The 23,170-nt window shown below is 36.7% G+C and overlaps 1 protein-coding gene across 1 annotated transcript in view; it reads left to right on the forward strand.

The window, feature by feature from the left end:
• Positions 1–23,170, forward strand: part of B3GALT1 (beta-1,3-galactosyltransferase 1) — a 644,281-nt gene that overhangs the window by 387,428 nt on the left and 233,683 nt on the right. The window contains exon 3 of the mRNA XM_056110364.1: positions 20,515–20,604. The gene's annotated coding sequence lies outside the window, so the exon portion shown is untranslated. The remainder of the gene's footprint in view (positions 1–20,514; positions 20,605–23,170) is intronic.

A 23,170-nucleotide genomic window follows, 5' to 3' on the forward strand; every position in this document is an offset into this window, starting at 1 on the left:
AATTTTATTTAGGGCTGAAGTACAAAAAATAAAAAAAATATAGTCTCAGAATGCTAATAGTCAGCAGGGAAAGAAAATTTAAAGTTATCTGAAGAACTCATTTTAATAAAATACATCAGCAGTATTTAATAATAAACACTGTGGAACAGAAAGCTCAAATACTGAGTGCATGTCTGCACCCACTATCCCTACTTTCTTATTTACTGTTTGCTCTTAAGCCTCTCCAATCAGTAGACAATTTTTGTTTCTGAGTACATTTCCAAATCAGCTCTTCTTTAACCTGTAGCTATATCCGACTTCTTTTACTCTAGTGATCAGACTGAATGACAAGGAGAAAATCATTAATATTCTGTACTATAATATTCTGTGGAATTTTATGGAATTTTCTGTAAAATTATGATGCTGCATATACCTACCATACATGAGTATTGTGTGGATTATGAGAATTATACATGTAAACACAACAATTTATGGTAGATACTATGGTACAGCACAATACATTAGCATTATTATTAGGACATGACTGCCATATTAATTTTAATTAACATTAATTAAAATTAGTATTAATATTATATCCCATAATAATGTTAATTTTTCAGCAGTATTTGACACCAGTAGCCATTGTTTTCTTCTTGGAAACACTTTTTTCTCTTGTTTGATTTTCTTAACATTGAATTTTGCTTGTTTCCCTGTCAAGTGACTGAACTTGATTTTATTAGTATCTCCTTCTAGAACTGCAAAATAGTAGTCAAGAACATGGTCCTATTTTCTGTCTCCTCTTTCTCCATAGAAATCTGTGTGTGTGTGTGTGTGTGTGTGTGTGTGTGTGTGATATGTTACCAGCTGTCTATGGCCCGTAGCACTGTAGCACTGTCATCCCGTTGTTCATCGACTTGCTTGAGCGGACACCAGTAACATCTCCATTCATCCCAGCCCTGACAACCTTCCCAACTCTTCCATGTTGGAGGCTTTTTCAGGGTCAGAGGAATGAGACCCATTATTATTATTATTTTTTGGCATATCAAATATGCCACAGGTAGCTTGCCAGGCTCTGCTATGCGGGCGGAATACTCTCAGTAGCTTGCCGGGCTCTCCAAGGGAGATTACATATCGGTAACTGTAATCTGTAAATCTTAGAATTACCGACATGTAAACTCTTGACTATAAAACATTCATCTCTCCTGCAATCTTTCCCCTAAACTCCAGGCTTACATATCCAAGTGCCTTCTCAACATTCTATAAGACTTCTCTAATGTGGACATTTTCTACTCACATAACTGTTTCTCTAATTATGACTCTCCAGAGGATTCATTCTTTAAAGATAAACAGAATTATTTTTTTCAAGTTTCAAATTACTTAATACATCTCTATTGGTTGACTGATTGCTGTTAATACCAACTAGCTCACGGAGATTCCTGCTAATATGTGATAGCTACATAAACTTACTACAGACTAAGGGAGAAAAATTAAACAGCAATCACTATTTCCAATGATAGAGTTTTATCACTTGCTGCTAAAATTAAGAATAAAAAAGGGATAATCATTAAAGATGACTCACCATTAGGGATCTCAATGATTTTATTTTCCCTGAGAGCCAATAAATCTAAGTCTATATCTTCTTTTGAATGTATGTACCATGAAAGCATCTGGTATGAAGTAGAAAACTCAGGCAACAAACCATGTGTTTGTTCCATGATCATTAAACCAAACTGTCGATTTAATTTTATTTTCTTATTGTCTCTTTGGATTGCTATAGTATAAATGCAAACTGCCATAAAGATAAACTTTCCTTCAATAATTCTCAGACTTATTCTTCTTTTACCTTTCATGTAGTTCTTAACTCCAATGTGATCTTATTAGGGAAACTGCCCTTGTGGACCAGATCTGAATCAGCTACCTTCATTCTACTTACTCTCCTGTTTTATTGCCTTGTAATATAGCATATGTTTGTGTTGTTGTAGTTTGTTTTTATACTTAAAGTGGTTGTTACTTTTGTTATCTGTCTCCTTCCTCCAGAATAAAAACCCTACAAAGGGCTTCAAATTTTGTGTTTCTAATGTGTTTCCAAGGATCAAAACATTGTTTCATTTTAGGCATGCAATAAATTGGTATGAAAATATATAGAGGTTGCACTGTAGCACTGTCTGTAGCACTGCCCTCCAGTTGTTCATTGATTTGCTTGAGCTGCACCAGTAATGCCTCCATTGTGAGACTTGGTGTTACTGTTTAGGTATATCGAAAACACCCTGGGGAGCTTGCCAGGCTCTGCCATGGGGGTGGAATACTCTCCATAGCTTACTGGGCTTTCCGAGAGAGAGGGAAGAATCCAGCTTGGCCTGCAGCAATAGCACAGTGGGTAGGACGTTTGCCTTGCATGAGGCCACCCTGGGTTCAATTCCCTGCATCTCATATGGTCCCCTGAGCACTGCCAGGGATAATTTCTGAGTGCAGAGCCAGGAGTAACCCCTGTGCATCACCAGGTGTGACCCAAAAAGCCAACTTAAAAAAATCAAGGAAAGATTACTACAGAAATGAAATATTAAAAGTAAATAAAATTTATACAAAATAGAAAATTTCATTGAAACCAATAAATGCAACCATTATTTCATTTAAAGATGCTTGATCATTTGATATACAGGTTAATAATATTAATTTCTAAAGTTTATAACTAAGTGCATGGTCCCAGAAGGCTCACCTTACATAATTTCTCCAAATGAAATTCTAAGATTGCAGGTATATGTAAATAAATAAAGTAACATGCCCATAATAACATTTGTTTATGCTACAGTATGGGCTGGAGCGATAGCACAGCGGTAGGCCGTTTGTCTTGCACGCAGCCAACATGGCCGACCCGAGTTTGATTCCTCCGCCCCTCTCGGAGAGCCCGGCAAGCTACCGAGAATATCTCGCCCGCAGGCAGAGCCTGGCAAGCTAACCATGATGTATTCGATATGCCAAACACAGTAACAACAAAAATCTTCAATGGAGACGTTACTGGGCCCGCTCGAGCAAATTGATGAACAATGGGAGAACAGTAACAGTGATGCTACAGTGTGCTTTTCAGTATTATGAGACATTTCTTATAACTATGGAAATTTCAGTTGTATGAAAATGACTTCTGTAGTAAACTTTGTAGACATTATCATTTCTAAAATTCTCAGTTATAACAAATATAAAACAAAGGTACATCAAATCTGTCTGAGACTTAGTAATAGTTTATCTACACTGAGAACAAAACATCCAAAGAATGTCCTTTAATTTTTGATGACTTAAAAGATATTATGCACAATCTGTTTTTATTTATGCCCCAGCTAGACACATTCATAAATGACATTGAATATAATTTGGAATTGTATGAAATTCATGGTGTTTATTGTCTACAATATTGCCCACTATTCCCATCGCTATTGTGAAACTACATTGTCATGACTTGAGATCTTCTTTCATGAAGTGCCAGAAGAAAGATAAGATCAGGTGTAAAGTTTAAGTATATTATTTATTTATTTATTTATTTATTTTGGTTTTTGGGTCACACCCGGCGATGCACAGAGATTACTCCTGGCTCATGCACTCAGGATTTATTCCTGGCGGTGCTCAGGGGACCATATGAGATGCTGGGAATTGAACCTGAGTCTGTTGCATGCAAGGAGCGTTAGTCCAGCCCCAAGTTTAAGTATTCTAAGGAGAATTCAAAAACTGAAATTATTTTCACTGCTAATCCAGGGAACTGATAGCATAAATACAATATTTTTAAGAGGCAATGATATCAAATTATTGGAGATTTTAATAAGCATGCCAAAACTTGATACAGATACGTTAAATGGGAGAGACCCTCACACATACCTATTTCCAAATATAATGCAATCTCCCGCTCATGAAGTTAGCATGAATCGAGCCTTATCCATTTATATTTATATAAGAATGTGTGTGATCACCATATAGGATTTATGTAGAATCTCTTGCACCATATAAAAGCCAGTGTATTTTTTTTTTGGCTTTTTGGGTCACACCCAGCCAATACTCAGGGGTTACTCCTGGCTCTGCACTCAGGAATCACTCCTGGCGGTGCTTGGGGGACTATATGGGATGCTGGGAATCGAACCCGGGTTGGCCGCATGCAAGCAAATGCCCTACTCGCTGTGCTATTGTTCCAGCCCGAAAAGCCAGTGTACTTTTCATATAACCTATCTATGATGATAGCTCTGTGTGTGAACTGGAAAACTTAAGCAATTGAATTGTCTTGTCATTGCTATCGTCTCTTAAGTACAGACGCTCTCAATCTCTATAAAGTTGGTGGAATTTTCTATAAGAATAGAGATAAAGCGCAAACTGCAGTCTTATATTAAGATGTAAATGAATATAAAAGAGCATAAAATAACCACTACAGCCCAATGTTCATAGTTCTGAAGATGATGTTTAAAATTGCCAGCAAAAATGTTTTTTATCATGTTGATTATTTGTTTTGATACTAGCAGAAGTAAATAGTCATTGGAGAGCCCATTTTAGAGTGAATAATTCAGAAGTTTTAAAGTTGAACCTAAAGCCATAATGTGTGTGATTGAGTTTCATTGAGATATGTCATATGAGAGAAAAATGTTCTCACTGGCAGAAAACAAACAAACAAAAAAATCCTATCTAGGTAAAAAGGGAACAGGTTGTTTTGTAGGGCACTTGAATACAGTGTCACCACTGATTTGATGTACACCTTTCTCTAATAAAAAGCCCTGAAGATCCTGTACAAAATGAATAAAAGAAATATCTTTCAAGATTATCTCTTTTTGATCGCAAAGACATTTTACCATTGTCACTAATATATTCCTAATAGATTTTTCTTTTGCACTTCTTAACAGGAACCTTCTTTTCAGGATTTACCACATTGATTTTGTTACTATATTTTAGCATCATTCAGACTCAGAGCTGTGTGCTCCTCAGGTACCTAATTACAATTGAATATTTTCTAGAGGAAGTTTAAAACTTCACTTTCAAAATATTTTTTTCAATATGTTTCCCAAATATTCTGATACAACACTACAGAGAATACTGGGCCCGGAGCTTTTGTTATCTCACCATAATCCGCTTCTCTTGTTATCTTTAAGCAAAACTCATGTTGAAGCAGGCAAGGCTTACAGGCTGATTTGAATTGAACTCAGCCATCCACTGCTATTTATTTAGAAAAGAACTGCCTGCTGAATTGAGTGCCATATGTTCATCACCCTGATTTATTTCTCACAGCTCTCTCATATTTTTTTCTAACACTAATTTTAAAGACATTGTTATAACAAAATATTATGTTTAGGACTCTTAATGTTTTTATTAAAAAATTCACTAACACACTGAAAGATTGGGACAAGCAGGGTGATGCAGGAAAGATACAATATGTTATTCTCGAATGATGTAGTCAGAAAGGGAAACTATGTACATTATCAGAAATAACAGGCACTGTTATACTGAGAAACAAGTTGTCAACATATTCATGATGCTTCAGTGGTTTTGTTCAGTGCCAGCCACTCCCAAGAAGATGTAAAAATAAAGTAAGAGAACTAGCAGCAATCGAGATGGCCGTGTGAGTCAGGAGAGTGACTTCAAAATCCAGGAATGAAAATATGAAAGGAACTTGTGAGTGGATTACATCTCATGGATTGCATTTTCTAGTGAAGTTTTCTGTATACTTTCTGATACTGGGGAGTGACAGAGTTATAAGAAAGCTAATCAATAATCTCTTTTGACCCCTTCCTTTCATAGGAAAGCACCTAAAACTTGAAAAGTAAAGAAAGGAAAGGACAGAAAAGGAAACGGTTTGGGGCAAGGGATAAATTAACTTTCACAAGAATAGATTATAGGAGGATTTCACAGTCTCAGTAAAAGTCCCCACAAACCTAATAAACACCCAAGAGCAGTTCTGAGCGGGGCAGGCAAACTGAGTAAAGAAATGATTTACTTTTACAGACCTTTAGTCTTTCACAGGCAGGACTCATCTGCTTAGCTCACTTCTCTCTAAATCTTCTTTCTAAGAAAGGAAAACTTTGTAAGTTATGGGCTGTAGAGGAGAGAATGCAAGAGGAAACTTTTGTTTTTTAATTTTTCCTTCCATCTCCCTCCATGTTCTAGTCCCTGCCCATCTTGCAACTAGCCCTATGGATGACTACTGATATAACTGAAGTGACCAGTTTGAGTATTTCAGTGCTACTGTTTGTGCTTTTTTTTTGCCCCATCTCAACTTCATCAGCCATCACGTGATCCAATTAAACAGAACTGCAGCAGTGGAAAATCAGACATTTGCAAAAGTGAATTCAGCAAACAAATGTGAATTGGCATAGTTCTGAGCCATCAACTCATTAAGGGTGTGTGAATCAGACTTAAAAAAAAAGAGAGCAAAACAGCCAGAAAAGAAAGGACAAGTACTAAGGCTTTTGAATGATAATTCGTTAGCTAAAAATAACATTTGGTTTCTGCCAGTTAATTTCGAAAGCTGGTTAAATTTATTCATTTGTGTAATATATTTTTGTATCATTTGTAATTATTAATCAAAATGTTTTGTTTTTATCTTCTGTTGAGTCACTTAATACATGTCCCATAATACTTATTAAAGAGATATTTTCTGTGAAAATCTAGGTATAATGTTTATGTGTATTCAGTGTCACTGTCACTGTCCTCTTGTTGTTCATCAATTTGCTCAAGCGGGCCCAGTAACATTGTGACACTTGTTACTGAGTTTGGCATATCAAATATGTCACAGGTAGCTTGCCATGTGGACAAGCTACTCTTGGTAGCTTGCCAGGCTCTCCGAGAGGGGAGGAGGAATCCAACTCAGGCTGGCCATGTTGGCCGCGTGCAAGGCAAACGCCTTCCCTGCTGTGCTATAGCTATTAGTTTGGTTTATTTGGTCAGCACCAGGAATCAAATCCAGGACCCTACACATGTAAAGTAAGTGCTGTAGCACTGTGCCACCTCCCTACCCCCAGTTTAATTTATCTTATAGTGCTTTGGTATTTAGTAATTTCCATTACCTGTTGGTAGAGGAAAACTGCCTTCATTAAAATAGATTTTCCTCTATTCAGCTTAGTACCCACACCAGAAAATCCAGCTTCAGTTCACATAATCCTTCTCTATAAGATACAATTTTCATTTTAGAGGAGCTGTCATATTGCCCCATAAAGCTGACCCCATTGAACTAATATGAGGGAGAAAGTATGGCCCAAACATATCTATAAGTGTCCATAAAACTTCAACCAGATTATATTTGGATTTGTGTTTCCTGCTTGACTTATATGGGGGGTATGGAGTGGCATACCTGCAGTGCTCAAGGCTTAATTCTGGCACTGTGCTGTGCTCAGGGGTCATTCCTGGTGGGACTTTGAGTTCAAATGTGGTGCCTACGACTGAATCTTGCTGACTGTATGCAAGACCCTACCTACCATATTGTTGCTAGGACCTGTGGACTTAATTTTTCAGAGTACCAAACACTATCTTAAAAAAAAACATTTCTCCCTGTAATTCATAATGAAACTGAGCATGTACAAGAAAGGAGAGATTCGAGAAGCAGGAGCAGCTTCCTTATTAGGTGGTTCACTGTGGCAGCAAGGATTCTCTAAACAAGTCTCTTTCCTCTATCATTTTTGTTGGAATATGCAAATTCAAAAGGAATGGCAACGATTCGCCCCATTAAATAATGATGCATTATACTCTATAAATCACTCACTCAGAGTATCTTTAAGTTCTAAATGAGAATAGTGGTTAGGCAGCACCTTCCAAATCTTGTATCCCCTAACCTGAATCTTCTCTTTACTTCTCTTATATTTGCCCTATAGGAAATTTCCACTCTGATAACGATCCTGGGATCTCAAAAACTCAATGTGCAATTGAATTCATTATTCATGCTCTTGTTCTTTCCAGCCACTTTATTTTTGGTAATGTTTCCATTGTCCTCAAGTCTTTCATAAGCTTTGGAACCGTCTATGAATTTCTCAGTCTTAGTTTATTCACTGTGGTTATTATTCACTGTGGTGATAAGTTACATGTTCATATAATCTTTCTTTTAAACTACTACATGATCGAACTATATAAACAAATAACCATGCCTGGATGACCAGAACTTCCTAACTAGCCCATTCACAATGTTTTTATGTCATTCTTAATGCTATAAATTTTATTGTGTAAAATTAAACTTTTGTAATGTTATGGATTTATTTAGATTTCTCTACGGTTCCTATACTGCTTGTAAAATATTTTCCAGAATCTTTACTTCAGAATGTTGGACTTATTTATGTAATCCCAAACTCCATATCCAATCTGAATTTCTTTCCCTGTGCAATATAAATGATTATATAACAAAATATTAACAATCTCTCCTATCCTCTATGCTATGTTCAGCACATATTGTTCTTTCCAAAAAAAATCTCTACCCATAGCATTCATGAACGTTTGTACTTATTCCTTAGGACAGAAAATGAATTTTGTTGATGATATGAAATAGTTTCTTCTCTCTTCATTTCACAATGATCTATGTATTTGTATTTTACCTAGAGAAAATTATAATTTTTTCATCTCTTTTTTTGGTTATTGTTTCTTAAAGAAGAAAAATGTTCTTAGTGGCAAATTCTTTATTCATCAAAGGTCATTGGGGTACACTTATTAATAAATGAATAATCTTGACTTATTCCTGTAAGAGGAAAAATTTTATTCTTTCACTGCTAAGCTTACTGTTAGCAATGTGCTGTTTATAAATGCTCTTTCTCAAGTCAAAGAATTTTCTTTCTTTGCTGAATTTGATTAGTTCTTTTTTGTTATCATGAAACAGTTTAGATTTTTCCAGATGCTTTATTTTGCATCAATTAAAACAATAATGTAATTGGGGGGGGGGGAATAGTACAGCAGGTAGGTGCACACAATATACTTTATACCCAGGTTCAATCACTGACCCCGTATGGTCCCCCAAGCCAACTGGGAGTGATCTTTAAGCACAGAGCCAGGAATAAGTCCTGACCATTGCTGGGTATGCCCACAGAACTAACTAAATAAAATAATGTATTTTGTACTTTATTCTACTTATATGTTGTATTAATTCATTGGTTTTTATATGTTGAGCCACTTTTTCATTTCTGGGATGAGTTCCACTTGACCGTCATATACACACTCCCAGGAATCCTGTAATATTTGAATTGCTAGCACATACTGGGGCTGGAGCAATAGCACAGCGGTAGGGCATTTTTGCTTTGTGTGTGACTGGCCAGTTGAACTGGGTTCAATTTCTCTGCGCCTCTCGGAGAGCCTGACAAGCTACCAAGAGTATCTTGCCCGCATGGCAAAACCTAACACTCTACCCATGATGTATTGGATATGCCAAACACAGTAACAACAAGTCTCACAGTGGAGATGTTACTGGGTTCACTCGAGCAAATCGATGAACAATGGGAGGACAGTGCTGCAGTACTTACTGAGGATTTTATCATGTTATATCAGGCTATTGGTGTTTGATATGCTTTCTTACAATGAATTTATCTTGGTTTAGTATATAATGCTAATGGCCTTATACAATATATAATGTGTAATGGCCTTATACAATAAGTTGGAAGGTCTTCATTCTTCAGCTATATTCTAGAAGAATTTGAGAAAGATTAGTATTAATTCTTTTCATTATTAAGATCATTCATCAATGAAGTATTTTTCTGGTCCTGGTCTTTACTTTGTTGGGAGGGTTGTTTTATTATTATTATTATTATTATTATTACTGATTTATTTTATTTTATTATTACCAGTTTACTCAGATTATCAACTTCTTGAGTTAATTTGGTAGTGTCTTTATCTCTTAGATCTCTGTTGTTCTTCACGGTCCTCCCGTTGTTCATCGATTTGCTCGAGTGGGCCCAGTAACATCTCTATCATGAGACTTGTTGTTACTGTGTTTGGCATATCGAATACATCATGGGTAGCTTGCCAGTCTCTGCCGTGCGGGCGAGTTACTCTCGGTAGCTTGCTGGGATCTCCAAGAGGAGCGGAGAAATCGAACTCGCATTGGCCATGTTGGCTGCGTGCAAGGCAAATGCCCTACCCCCTGTGCTATCGCTCCAGCCTGTTGTTATTAATCACAATTAATTTTTCTTTTACTCTTCAGACATGAAATAAAACTTAAAGAGGATCAGTGATCTCTCTAAAAGATCTCTAAATGGAAATTACTAAACCTAAGCTAGTTTTTACACTAAAACTAACTGAATGAAAAAATAAGTTTCTCTATGTTCCAAATAACTTAAGGTTCTTTATTATATATTTCCCATGCTTTCAAATAAGATTATTTGAAAGGGAAATATATAATATATGGGAAATATATCATGCTTACTATATAATACTTATTAGCTTTGTCCTCTCATAGCTTTTTAGGACTTACTTGTCTTTTTGAAGAAGGTAAACTGTTTTGAGATTTAAAGTGAAGAAAAGTGCTTGGTATTTCATGAAGTGAACTTTGCTCAAAAACTCAAAAACTGGAGATTTGATCCTCCTCTTATAAGGTTGCTGTGCCTAGAAATTGTGTCTGTTTTATTTGAATATCCAAATATTTTCTTGAAAGAACATAAAAGATATATATGTGAAAGAGGCAGAAATGGCCAGTAGGGATATGGGTTAGTGGCAAAAATAATGCTTTGCATGTATGAGGTCCATGTGTTCAATAACCAATATTGCTTGAAAGAAAAAAGAAAATTAGAGATAAGGTTAGAAGGGAAAGAGGGAGAGTGAAAGGGAGGAATGAACCTAAATTAACGGCTAGTGCATGAATTTAGTGTAATTACTATGCTCCCCCACTCAACGGGTTAAGAAGCTATCTGATCACACACACACACACACACACACACACACACACACTGCTTCTCCAAGGCCATTCATTCAATAAACATTTATTGAGCACCTACTTTGTATCAAATTGAACTTAGAGTTCACCTTGGCAAATAAAAGAGACATGTTTTGTCAAAGATTAGATCATGATTTCTTTTGTCAAAGCTTCAATTCATGAGATTCCTGTGCAGAGTTCAGTTATCACATGCAGAGTTCAATAGTGCAGTTGAACAAAACAATTGGAGACTCACATACCAGTGGAAGTTAAATGGCATGCAGCAATGACCCCAGAGTTTCTGTTGCCAGAGAAACATTTAATGGTGTAACCCAGGAAGTATCATGACACTGTACAAAGGGGCATCTGTTTGCAATTCTAACCTCAACAAAGAAGCAATTCTTCTTGCCAAAGGGGGTAGAATAAATCCTTTCCCTTTTCCTCAGCACACCCCACACCACAGATCCAACAGAGAATGCTGAATGCTCATAATAGACAGAAAGCTGCAGGGTCACCCAAATCAACAAGAGCCACACCAGGGTTAACAAGGAAAGCAGGAAGCCAACATTTTGCTAAGCATATTGGGGGAAAGGAAAACCTTGAATCCATTGATAGAACTGTGCACTGAACAATCTCAGCAACTAAGAAATAGATACCTTGACAACAGGTCTTGATGCAGAAATGAGGAAATAACCAGTCCCAGGACAAATAGCTTGGAAAAGAGCCATGGCTAAAAGAAAAATCAACAGAGGCTCAGTAACACCAAAGAGGATAAGTTTGTTCTTATTGTAATGGTGTGGATTATTGGTGATATACAGGACTGAGTTTTACCCTGCCACTATCCAAATGTGATATTGTTTTATGTCACTGAACCACTCTGTGACTTAGAACATTTTTGCCTTTAATACAAGTGTATAAAATTGTGAGAATTAGACAAAGTATCTATAATGTAGGTGCTCAGTAAAGGATGGTTGCTTTATATCACTTGATCACTTGTCATTCCATTGTTTATTGATTTGCTCGAGCAGGCACCAGTAATGTCTCCATTCATCCCTATCGCGTGATAGTGTAGCCCAATAGCATGTTGGAGGTTCTTACAAGGTCAGGGGAATGAGATTCATAATTGCTACTGTTTTTGGCATATTGAATTCACCACAGGTAGCTTGCTAGGCTCTGTCATACAGGCGGGGAAATCTAAGGAGCTTGCCGGGCTCTGCAAGAGGGAAAGAGGCTTTGGGGGCAGCCTCTAATCATTTTTATGATGATTCAGCCTACCGAATGCAAGCTTTTGGTTGACTGGCATGTTGTAGCGATCTGCACGCTGAGAAGCATGCACCTGCCTGCATCTCTGTGAATTCCTTGCTAGTCTACTGAAAGTTCCAGACTTTTGAGGTAAGAATCTAGTGTTAGATGTTCTGACATACACTGAATGGTCAAGAACCTGCTTGGCAAGCATAAGGCTATGAGTTCAGTCCTAAGCACCACCCCAAGTGCCTGAGTGATATTCCCACAACTTAGTTCTCTTCAACAAAGTGTGACGCCTCAGGCTCACCATAACCCAGGGTGTGAGCATCACAACTAAAGCATATGACCCCAGAAAATATTACAACTAAAAGTGTGTGAACATCACAACCAAGTTTGTATAACTGGTAGTCATCACAAGGGACAGTAAAATACATGAATAAGAAATAAAATGAGTCTTATTGTCTGTGAGAATATCTACCTTATAGATGCCTTTTGAATGACTTACAGGTACCTAAATGGAGTATACCTTATTGTGCCTTCATACATTCCTTTCCCTCCCATATTAAAAGCTCTGTGAGGTCAGACCCATACCTCACTCATGTTTCTTTCAGTGGGTGTCATAGTTTCACACCTGGTAGATATTCATTCAAATTTAATACAGTGGACACCTCTTTTCATCACTTTGTGTTGCATTTCACAAATGTTTTTAAAATCGTATCCTAAGAATAGTGATGGCACTTATGTCACTTATGGGTAAATGTGCGTGTATCTGTTTGTGTGTAGAAAATAAGGAGCTATCTTTTTTTTTTTTTTGCTTTTTGGGTCACACCTGGCAATGCAAAGGGCTTACTCCTGGCTCTACACTCAGGAATTATTCCTGGCAGTGCTCAGGGGACCATATGGGATGCTGGGAATCGAACCTGTGTTGGCCGCTTGCAAGGCAAATGCCCTACCCGCTGTGCTATTGCTACAGCCCCAGAGCTATCCATTTTTCATTAATCTCTGGGTATCATCACATGATAAATACTTGTGGATCATTCCTTTCATACTTACTGACACAAATAGCCTAAATGCAACAACAATGAAAAATTTGAAAATTGGGGCTGGAATAATAGTACAGTAGGTGGGGGTGTTGACTTGCATGAGGTCAACCAGGGCTCAATTCCTAACTACATGTATTCCTCTGAGCCTGCCAGGAGTAACTCCTGAGCATAGGATTAGGATTAAGCCCTGAGCACAGCCAGGTATAGCAAAAAAGAAAAGTATATATTTTAAATATTAAGTAATCATAATAGTAAATATATTTACTTTATATATAGTAAATACATACATACCTAGGAAGAAGTTTCTCTTAGATGTTTCAATAATGAAATCCAGTCATTTAACTTTTGTTCTTACTGGTGTATTTGTCTTTTAATGTATTTAAAGCAAGAGAATCTAATATAGGTTAGTATTTAGAATAGCGTAGTTACCCAGTTGTGGTCAATATAGATATTAACCATTGTGTCTAATTTCCTATTCATTGTTTCTAATTTTAGGCTTCAGGCTTGCATCTAGCCCTTTTAATCCCTGAAAATTTTATGAATTTGTTAAAATACAGCTTCACCCATAATGATCTCACTGTTAATTATTTTTTAATAAGTAGCTTCACTACAGTATTCCTGAAACTGTTTGAGCTGCCAACATTAAAAGATAGAAACCATGGAAAGAGCAGAAACATTTCCCTGGAGTTAGAAAATTATTAAGCCTCCAAAATTTCAAAAGCTTTAGAAATCAGCAGGTTCAACTTCCCTCCCCATGAGCCCACATTCTCTACCGGGTTATTTATGAGAGTTATAGCAGACTCAGCTTCTGCCAGGAGTTCCCATTTGCTTGGCAGAATTTGTATCAGGTATTGAGAATTTGTGCTTAGTTTTCTTGAAGACACAGAGTTTAAGTAAATATCAGGACTTGAGAGATAGCCTAACAGATAGTGCTCTTGCCTTGTGTGACTGTCCTGGGACCCATTCCTGGCATTCCTTGTGGTTTCCTGAGCCCCTCCAGCAGTAATCCCTGAGCAAAAAGACAGAAGCACTGAGCACCTTCAGGTGGGAGCCCCCCAAAATGTTTAAGTATCATAACTAGTAGTTCAAAGTATTTGTGACATTACATCTGTTGCCTTGGTTTATTGCTGTCAGCTGACTCCATCAAATCCTTCTTTTTCCAGCTTATCACCCATAGTGCTCCAACATTTCTTTGAGGCTTATCTGTTGTTATTCTGAACACTGGAATGGGAATTATCTTTCCACAGTAGATTATGGGGTTGGTGGAAAAAGTTTGGACATCACAATTAACATAATATAAGCTAGACAACAAATTTGGCCTAGCTGCTAGAATGAATCATTCTGAAAGGACAGTAGACTAATGATGGAGTATGATCTCTTAAGTGAGGTTGACTGGTTGAAATTCTGGCTTCCGCATTTACTAACTGCATGATATTGAGATTATTACTTTTTCTACCTCTTTCTCCATCTATAATATGCAAATAATAAGATTATTGTGAGGATTAAATGATTATTGTTATAAGATTATTGTGAGGATTAAATGAATTCAGTATTCATATCACACCTAGATCACATGATATTTAAGATATACCTAATAACAATACTAGCTAGATTAACCTCATCAGATGACACTGAAATGAAAAACTCAGTCTAATTACCAACTTATGTTCTGTTGGTAAGCTGTCATGCTGCCTATTTAGACTAAACTCTGAGGTCTCACCTTGTGAAATCATTTCTAAAACATTTTACCTCTCACCTCAACTCAGGAATGGGTTTAAAACAGGAGTTAAAGTGACCAGAGAGATTGTGCTGGTGTTGAAATACTATATATGGTCCCTGCCATATTCCTTTCATATATTCCCTCTACCTAAAATAATGGGTGATGCAATCTTATTGGGGAAGAAAGAGGAGACTGTAATAAAATTAATGAACTGATACATGAGTGAAGGGAAGAAAAATGGATTGTTCTTTGAAACTTAATTCTGTCATATAAACTGGAACTATAGGTGTTATTCAGAGATTAATCCTGTTTGTTCAGACCATCTATTTTTTATTTTAACTAAAGTTCATTCTGTTTCTTACCATACAAAATACCACACACTGATCTTATTTTAATGCTAACAAAAAGTACTGGCAATCCATATTTTTAAGCACAAGCTTAAAACAACAACAACAAAATAACAGCAACACTACTCAGCTCTATAATCTAGTTGCATGCTAAACAAAATTGAAACTAATATGCTAATTATATTTCCATAATATACCTCAGAATAATACAATTATAAACTAAATGGAAGAGTAGGCATTCAAGAATTCAGATAAAAAGCATAAATGAAGACATAATTCATTATTTGATCTGATCAAATCACTCACTTCTCAAAACCATACAGCATTGATAAAATTTGATAATACAGTCTTAAAAAACTTGATTTTGGTTCTAAAAATCAAGATATCATGACATGTAGACAGAGAGAAAATGTGGATTCACATGGAAATAAAATATCACACAAAATATCATGGAAGCTCAGAAAAAAATACTTTGGGCATGAGAAATTTTATTTTGGGATGAGAACATGGGAATATATTTTAAATTGTTTATTGACAGTTGGTAGATCATTTTTTCTCATTTCTCTCTGTGTGGTACAGATGGGAGACTAACATCTCCAAATTCATTTCTAGGTTATACATATGTGTAAATTAGACTGTACAAATTACAGGTCTTCTTTGTGTGCTTTATTAAATCCTGTCAAAGCTGTTATTAAACTGATTTTATATTGTCAAGTACTTGTGAAAATTGACAATGTAGATTTGTGAGTCAATACTCCAAAATACATAAAAGTATGAGAAAATGTTAGCAAACTAATGCTAAACTGTATATGCTTATGCACCATTATATATAAAAACAGTTAATTCATATAAAAACAGTAGTAAATTTAGAAAAAAGATTGTTTCTTACCATTCCAGGGCTTCTCTCATCCTGATAAAATAGTGAACTTCCCTATTGGTTCCAATATTAGAACAATTTGGTATACTCATATAATTCTGTTGCTATCCTCTAGTTCTATCCAATAATTACTTTCTAGATTTTGTGAGGATAGAATATTATGATTCTTGCAGCAGCAGTGGTCTTCAGACTAAAAACTACTAATTTTTCTCTGATCTTCATTTTCCCACTCATATGCTGCCCACAGTCTCCTAGGGTATAGTAGAGTGTAGCTTCAATTTAAAAGTAGTTGAGCTAGTTGAAGCTATTGGGTTTAGTCACATAAAGCTTTATCCACAGAATTTTTATGATGTAGAGTAGAAACAAGCAAAGTAACAATCCTGACAAGTTTAAGTATAATCCTCATTGTTGAATAGAAAAGTTCTCCAAGTCTGACTTTCTATCTTTTAGCATTGCACTTAGCAAAGTTGAATTTTCTTGTGAAGTGTTAACAACTTTTTCAATCCTCTTCTATGTGCATTTCCCTTAAAATTCAAAGGAATCTAAATTTAAAGCACTGTAATATTAAGGAAGAAGAATTATATTTCAATGTGTTGTGCTTCAAGCATGTAATTGGAAAGAAAAAAGCATCAAAAACGAGAATAATGACAAGGCATTCAGGCATTGAATTGGCGTATTTGAAAATTGTGACTTATACTGGATTAGCCATTCTAAGCATATTATTTGTAGAGCAAAGGGAAAATTGATTATAATGTATAATCTATAAAGAATTTGACCATATTCACTTAATAACCACTCAATTTTGGCACTTTCCTAATTAATGTGTCTGGACTTGAGGTAGGAATGGAAGTCTAAAATCATCCCCATATCTTTTTTCAAGTATCTTAGAGAAAACAATAGGTTTCACTAAGTAATTACTGAGAGCATGCATTTATTAAGTGCAGTGCTGGGTGCAGGAGATAGCACAGTGAAGAAAATAGAGCTCATTTCCTAGTAAGGAAGATAATAAAGAAAGAGACAATTCAGAAAGAGTATGAAAAGTGTTTATGCTAGGGAGAAAGTTGGAGCTGAATGGAGGGTGGTAGGATAGAAAAAAGAAAATGGAAGATACAACTCTGCTTAGGAAAAAGTGGAAAAAGATATATTTCATTTGCTACCTGTTCCTTTGAGATACCAGTAGTATCTTGGCATGTTCATATGAAAATGTCTGCTAGACACTTGAATTTGCAAACTTTGAAACTCAGGACAGATATTTGGTCTGAAGGATAAGATTTGGGGATCTGTAAGCTTTTGATCATTGGGGAATAGTTTAGATTAATTTGAGAGAGTGCAAAGAGGAGAAAAAGAAACCTCAGGGAGAAATCTCAAGAATCCCTAATAATTACGGAATAGGTAAGGGAGATTTCACTTGAGAAAAAAACGTTATCAATACTGAAAAATTGAAAACTAGTGTAAGAAGGGGACGGGAGTAATTTTGATGAGTTGTATAGTCATCTATTAGCAAAATGACAAAGAAAGCACATTTCAGGGCTGAAGAGATAGTACTGGGTTGAGATGCATGCCTTGTGCATGAGCAACCCACAATATACCACATTGTATCAAAGCATCACTGGGACCAGACCTTTTGCCAGGTATGGTGCTGACCTCTGAGCATGAAAATATATGGCTCTAAATTTGAACAAATATCTGTTATTAAATTAAATATCAATTAGTGTAGTAAATCTTGTAAGACTAAAATAAAAATAGGTAAGCATGTATTTTACTGTTTTCAAACAATTATCACTGTCACTGTCCTCTCATTGTTCATTGATTTGTTCGAGTGGGCACTGGTATCGTCTCCATTGTGAGACTGGTTGTTACTGTGTTTGACATATCAAATACGCCATGGGAAACTTGCCAGACTTTGCCATATAGGCGGGATACGTGCAGATCGGATACTCTCAGTAGCTTTCCGGGCTCTCCGAGAGGGATGGAGGAATCGAAACCAGGTCGGGCGCATGCAAGGAAAATGCACTACCCACTGTGCTATCACACCAGTCCTTCAAACAATTTTTATATACATCAAATAACTGGTCAAAGGTTTTGAGGTTTGTAACAGTTTATTCATGCAAACACTGTCTTTTCATTTTTAGAGACATACAACACAAATTCACGTTAATCAGGTTGTATCTCTGACCAGTGGGTAGAATTAGACAGATCATCCTCATCTTATTAAAGAAGAAATTTCTAACAATGAGTAGTCAAAAGAGAAAGGCTGAGCTTGCTCCCACAATCAAAAATTGCCACCATTGCCTGGTCAGACTCTACCATCTCAGAATGGTCTCGCAAAGGTATTAGTCTGCTGAAAATTCAGATATGCGGGCTTTGTGACTGAAGTCTCCAAGCTTTCTCAGAGTTGGGATGGGCTAACTTCTCCCACTTTACTATATGCCTGGAAGCACCAGCAGTCACCCCCACAAACCGACTCCAGCCCACCATGTAAGCTCTTCAGAGACCCATAAATAAATCTCTAAAGACATTTTTAAAATGCAGTTAATTTCAGACCTGTGCTAGGTTGAACAAACCGGGATAGATCACTTGGGGGACGTGTATAGGCAAGAAAGGGTTAAGTGAGATAGGGGTTACCCTGGTGCCCACCCAAATAGAGCCTCTGGCAGCCACTTGTTGGCACAATCAAAACTGGCTACAGTGCCTCTGGCTGGACTCAGCTGTCCTGGGGCAGACCTCACTGAGATATGAATCTCCTGAAAATTTGGGTATGCGGGTTCTGTTACCAAAATCTCCAAGCTTTCTCAGGATAGGGATGAGCTACCTCCCCACACCTCCATGTGCCAGCCCCAACGGTCACATCCACACCCCAAAGTCACCACCCAGTTAAAAATAGCTACTCCAGCTGTGCCTTCTGATAAAAACAGTGAACACCCTGGACAAACATGATGACCTCTTGGTGCCTATATTGCAAACCATAATGCACAAAAGGAGAGAGAGAGAGAGAGAGAGAGAGAGAGAGAGAGAGAAAGAGAGAGAGAGAGGAAAGAAAGACAGAGAGACAGAGACAGAGAGAGGTTGTGGTAGGAAATATACACTGGTGGAGGGATAGTTGTTGGAACATTGTATGACTGAAACCCAATCATAAATAGCTTTGTGATGGTTTATGTCATGGTGATTCAATTAAAAAAAAACAAAAGTCTGAGCTATATAGTTTCTTACTGTTTTTATATTGATAACTATGTATGACTATATGAATATGTACCTAAAACTTATATAAAACTTATAATATAAGTTTTATATAAACGGCAAAGCCTGGCAAGCTCATCGTGACGTATTTGATATGCCAAATACAGTAACAAGAATCATAATGGGACGTTACTGGGCCCGCTTGAGTGAATCGATGAACAATGGAGGACAGTGCTACAGTGCTTTAAAATTATTTTAGGTACAGTGGTTTACAAAACTATTAATGGGAAGCTTCCATGCATAAAATATTCCCAGCACCACACCCTCCACCACTGTTCACTTACCTCCAATATAGTTCAAGCCCTTACTCATTGCCCACTGTGTTCAGCTTCCTACTGACAGCCAGTTCTTGGTTTTCTTGTCTTTGGGCATTTACTCCCTGGCTAATTTTCCAAATTTGACCTTTTTCAATAGTTGTTCTGCTGTGCTTTTTTATTTTGGACTCAATGTCTCAAGGGAATTGCCTATACAGAAGCCTTTTAAATTTTTTTATATTTTTGGGGGGTGAAGGTTGGGTCATCCACTCACTGAGCAATGATGAGGGATTACTCTTGGCCTTAAACTCAGGAATTAACGCCTGGAAGTACTCTGGGGACCATATGGGATACCAGGAATAGAAACTGGGTCAGCCGCCTGCAAGGCAAGAGACTTACCCACTATACTATTGCTCCAGCCCCAACAAAAGCCTTTTTCAAAGTGAACAGTCAGATGAAAATTTTAATATTGAAATCTTACTGGATAAAAGCATTGAAATTTTATTAAAATAATACATGGGGGAACTTTTAAAACTGCTGCTTTAAAAGTGGATGTTAAGTATTTTCTTCCACCACATTGCATAATTTTATATTATTTCCTCAAAGTTGTCTAGATTGCCTTGTTTCTACAATATTTGCATAATTATAAAGATTCAAGAGGAAAAACTTTAAAGTAAATGATATTTGCAGTGGATTGTAAATAGTGATGCAAATATTGAAAATTTTGTCTGTAACGGTTTCCTTTTCATGCTCTGTTACCATCCTATGGGTAAGTTAGAGAAACATTTCCAACAAGATCACTTCATCCACTCTAATTATAAAATATTTCTGTAATCTGATATAGACTTAATTCTACATTTAAGAGTTAATTGAGAACTCTTAAAGAGAGATGTAATGAAGTCATCTTCCTATCAGATACCCAGCAGTTTGATCAACAGCAGTTAGATAATATCATCTCTTTTCTTCTTACAGTGAGAAAATATTTCCTTCCTACCCTGAAACTGGAGCCTCAGCTGCTTCTGCCAGGGAGATGACTAGAGAGATGGTTCTCCAGTCCCAAAAGTAAGTGATTCAAAGTTTTGTCCCTTTTTCACAAAGTATGTTGCTTGCTCTTGTCAGATCTTCCCTAAGAAGATTATTTCTTGGAAAGGATCTTTGGCATACAGGTTACTTTCATATCATTGACACAATTCCAGGTATTATGTCTTCTTGTTTGTAATGTAATGATATTTTGTAAGCATTTCATTAAAAAAGTAGCCTTGCTCATTAAGAGGGAAATTTGAAATCTCTGTAGCATGTTAAGAAAAGGAGTCATGCCATTTGAGCATTCACAACAAAGATTTAGACCTGGAAGTTACTCTAGGAACAGCCTCTAGTTGTTGCTGTGTCTACTTGCTCGTGGTTTTTTTTTGTGATTCTCTGCTTTATGGAAACGGGATAATGAGGTGCATTGTGGCATATGTGTGGCCTGATATGTAATCAACTGATAGTTCAGAGGGTAATTTTAATTCTTTTTTTTTTATTACTTCAGTGGAGATTCAGTGGAAGGAATAAGCTTGCTCTTTTCCATGATTGCACAAGGACATCTTGAGAAAAGATTTTGTGATTGTGATCTGACTTTTTTGGTACTTAGGTGCCTGAATACCTCCATATTATAATTGTTTGTATCCTATTTCTAGAAACACTCATAAAGAGACCCTGTGAATTAGGATCTATGAAGAATGTTTTAAAATATGTTTTTTGAAAGCCTGTACCCTCTTTTCAGTGTGCATGGAAGTCTCATTGTGATCAGTAATTCATGATTATACCTCTCTTCTGTTTGTAGACTTTTAGGGAATCATACTTTTTTCATAGAATGAATTGATATACAAATGATGACATGTTCTTTATCTTATCAGAATGTCTCATGTAACATGTAACTGTAACATGATTATGACTCAGTAGACAGTGGTTGCAGGATGTATTGCATTGGAAGATTAACCTTGTTTTGTAAAGGTTAAAAAGGAAAAATAAGAGCAACTAAAAATTTAAAAAATAAGCGGATGAGGGAGTATTTCTTTAGCCGCCCACATAACATTTGCAAATCTGATAAATAGCTTTTGAAAAATTGTTCCTGAGAGTTTGTCATTGTTAATGCAATTTGTAGGCTTCAGATGTATGTTTGATCAACTGGAATGAAAAGAAAAAAGTATATGCTATATCTCTGATTTCTTCCTCATTCGAGTGAGCTTAAATCTTCAGTGCAGGATGGACATTTACCGTCATCACTCAGGCTACAAAGGAAATTAATTGAACAAGTGGGAAATTATTCCTTTAAATCTGAGAAACAGTGTTGTCACCCTCTTATCCCTCAATTACAATGTGCAGAATCTCGTTAGTATTTTATTGAAGATGCTTTTATGACTCTTTGTGTTTCATTAAACCCCAAAGCAATTTCTATAATATACGATGACAGGTGCTGAACTTCTGCTTGAGTTACTCTATGGGAGAGTCCATTGTGAAGCAGCGCTATCTCTTCTCTCTCGCCTCAGGAGAACCAATCTGCACAGTTTAATTTCTTCAAGCTGCTAAGAAGTTCTGTGTGTTTGGAATGCCCTTCCATGTATTTCTAAGCTGATTTTCTCGAGCAAAAACTTTTCCAGACAGTCCCTTTTACTATTGACTTTGGGACTAGATAACTCTATGTTGACAGGAGGTATCCAGTGCACCGTAGGGTAGTTGGCTAAATTCCTAGCCTTTAGGTGCCATTCCAGGAGAGGCCATCAGAGTCATCTCCAGACATTGCTGTTTGTCCTCTGTGGCAACAAAATGCCCTGATAGCCATTCTTCTACAGTGTTATTTTTCTCCAAACTTGAGGTTCCCTTCCCTTACAGGGATGTTATGCTTCAAGAATTAGTCGTCCTCCATATTATTATAGTGGTCCAGTGTGAAACCAAAGGGTGAATTAGGCAGGTGTTATGTAAAAGCCGTTGAAACAGTAACAGATGCTTTCAGCTTATGAACTCAATTTCACAACATGAAAAGCTACACTATGAGATAATTTAGGGTCATAGGTGGATTTAAAGACAGGAAGAACGAGATGAATGAGTGCTTTGTTCCCATTGCACTGGTGCTTTTTCCATCCTCAAATGCTAGACCAGAAATATGTCTTTTGTTTATAAAAGTTCTATTCTTTAGTAATTCATTAGTTTATATTTGTGATTGGTTGTGGTTTTCTAAAAAACAATTCTTTTTAAAAATGTGTCAAAAACTGGGTCAGAGAAACAGTACAGGAGTTAAGGCTCTTTTCTTGCCTTTAGTAATCTCAGTATGATACCCACTAACATGTTATTTCATAAGCACCTCCAGGAACCACCCCCCCCACCCCAAAGAACACAGATATGAGTAGCTCCTGATTACCAAAAGGTGTGGCTTACCTACCCCTTCCATTGTGTCAGAATAGAAACAGCTGTATTACTACGCTCACAAAGAAAAAGATCCACAAGAATTTACCTTTAAAAGGTGCTGTCCCTAAGTATATCATCATCTGCAATGATCAGTGCTCACTTGGCATCAGTATGTAGTGGGATCTCATTATTGTGTTACTATTACTTTGCTTACTATTCTCTTTGCTTTTACCATGCTCCT

Source organism: Sorex fumeus, unplaced genomic scaffold, assembly GCF_029834395.1.
Source record: "Sorex fumeus unplaced genomic scaffold, SorFum_2.1 ptg000009l, whole genome shotgun sequence".
Classification (NCBI taxonomy): domain Eukaryota; kingdom Metazoa; phylum Chordata; class Mammalia; order Eulipotyphla; family Soricidae; genus Sorex; species Sorex fumeus.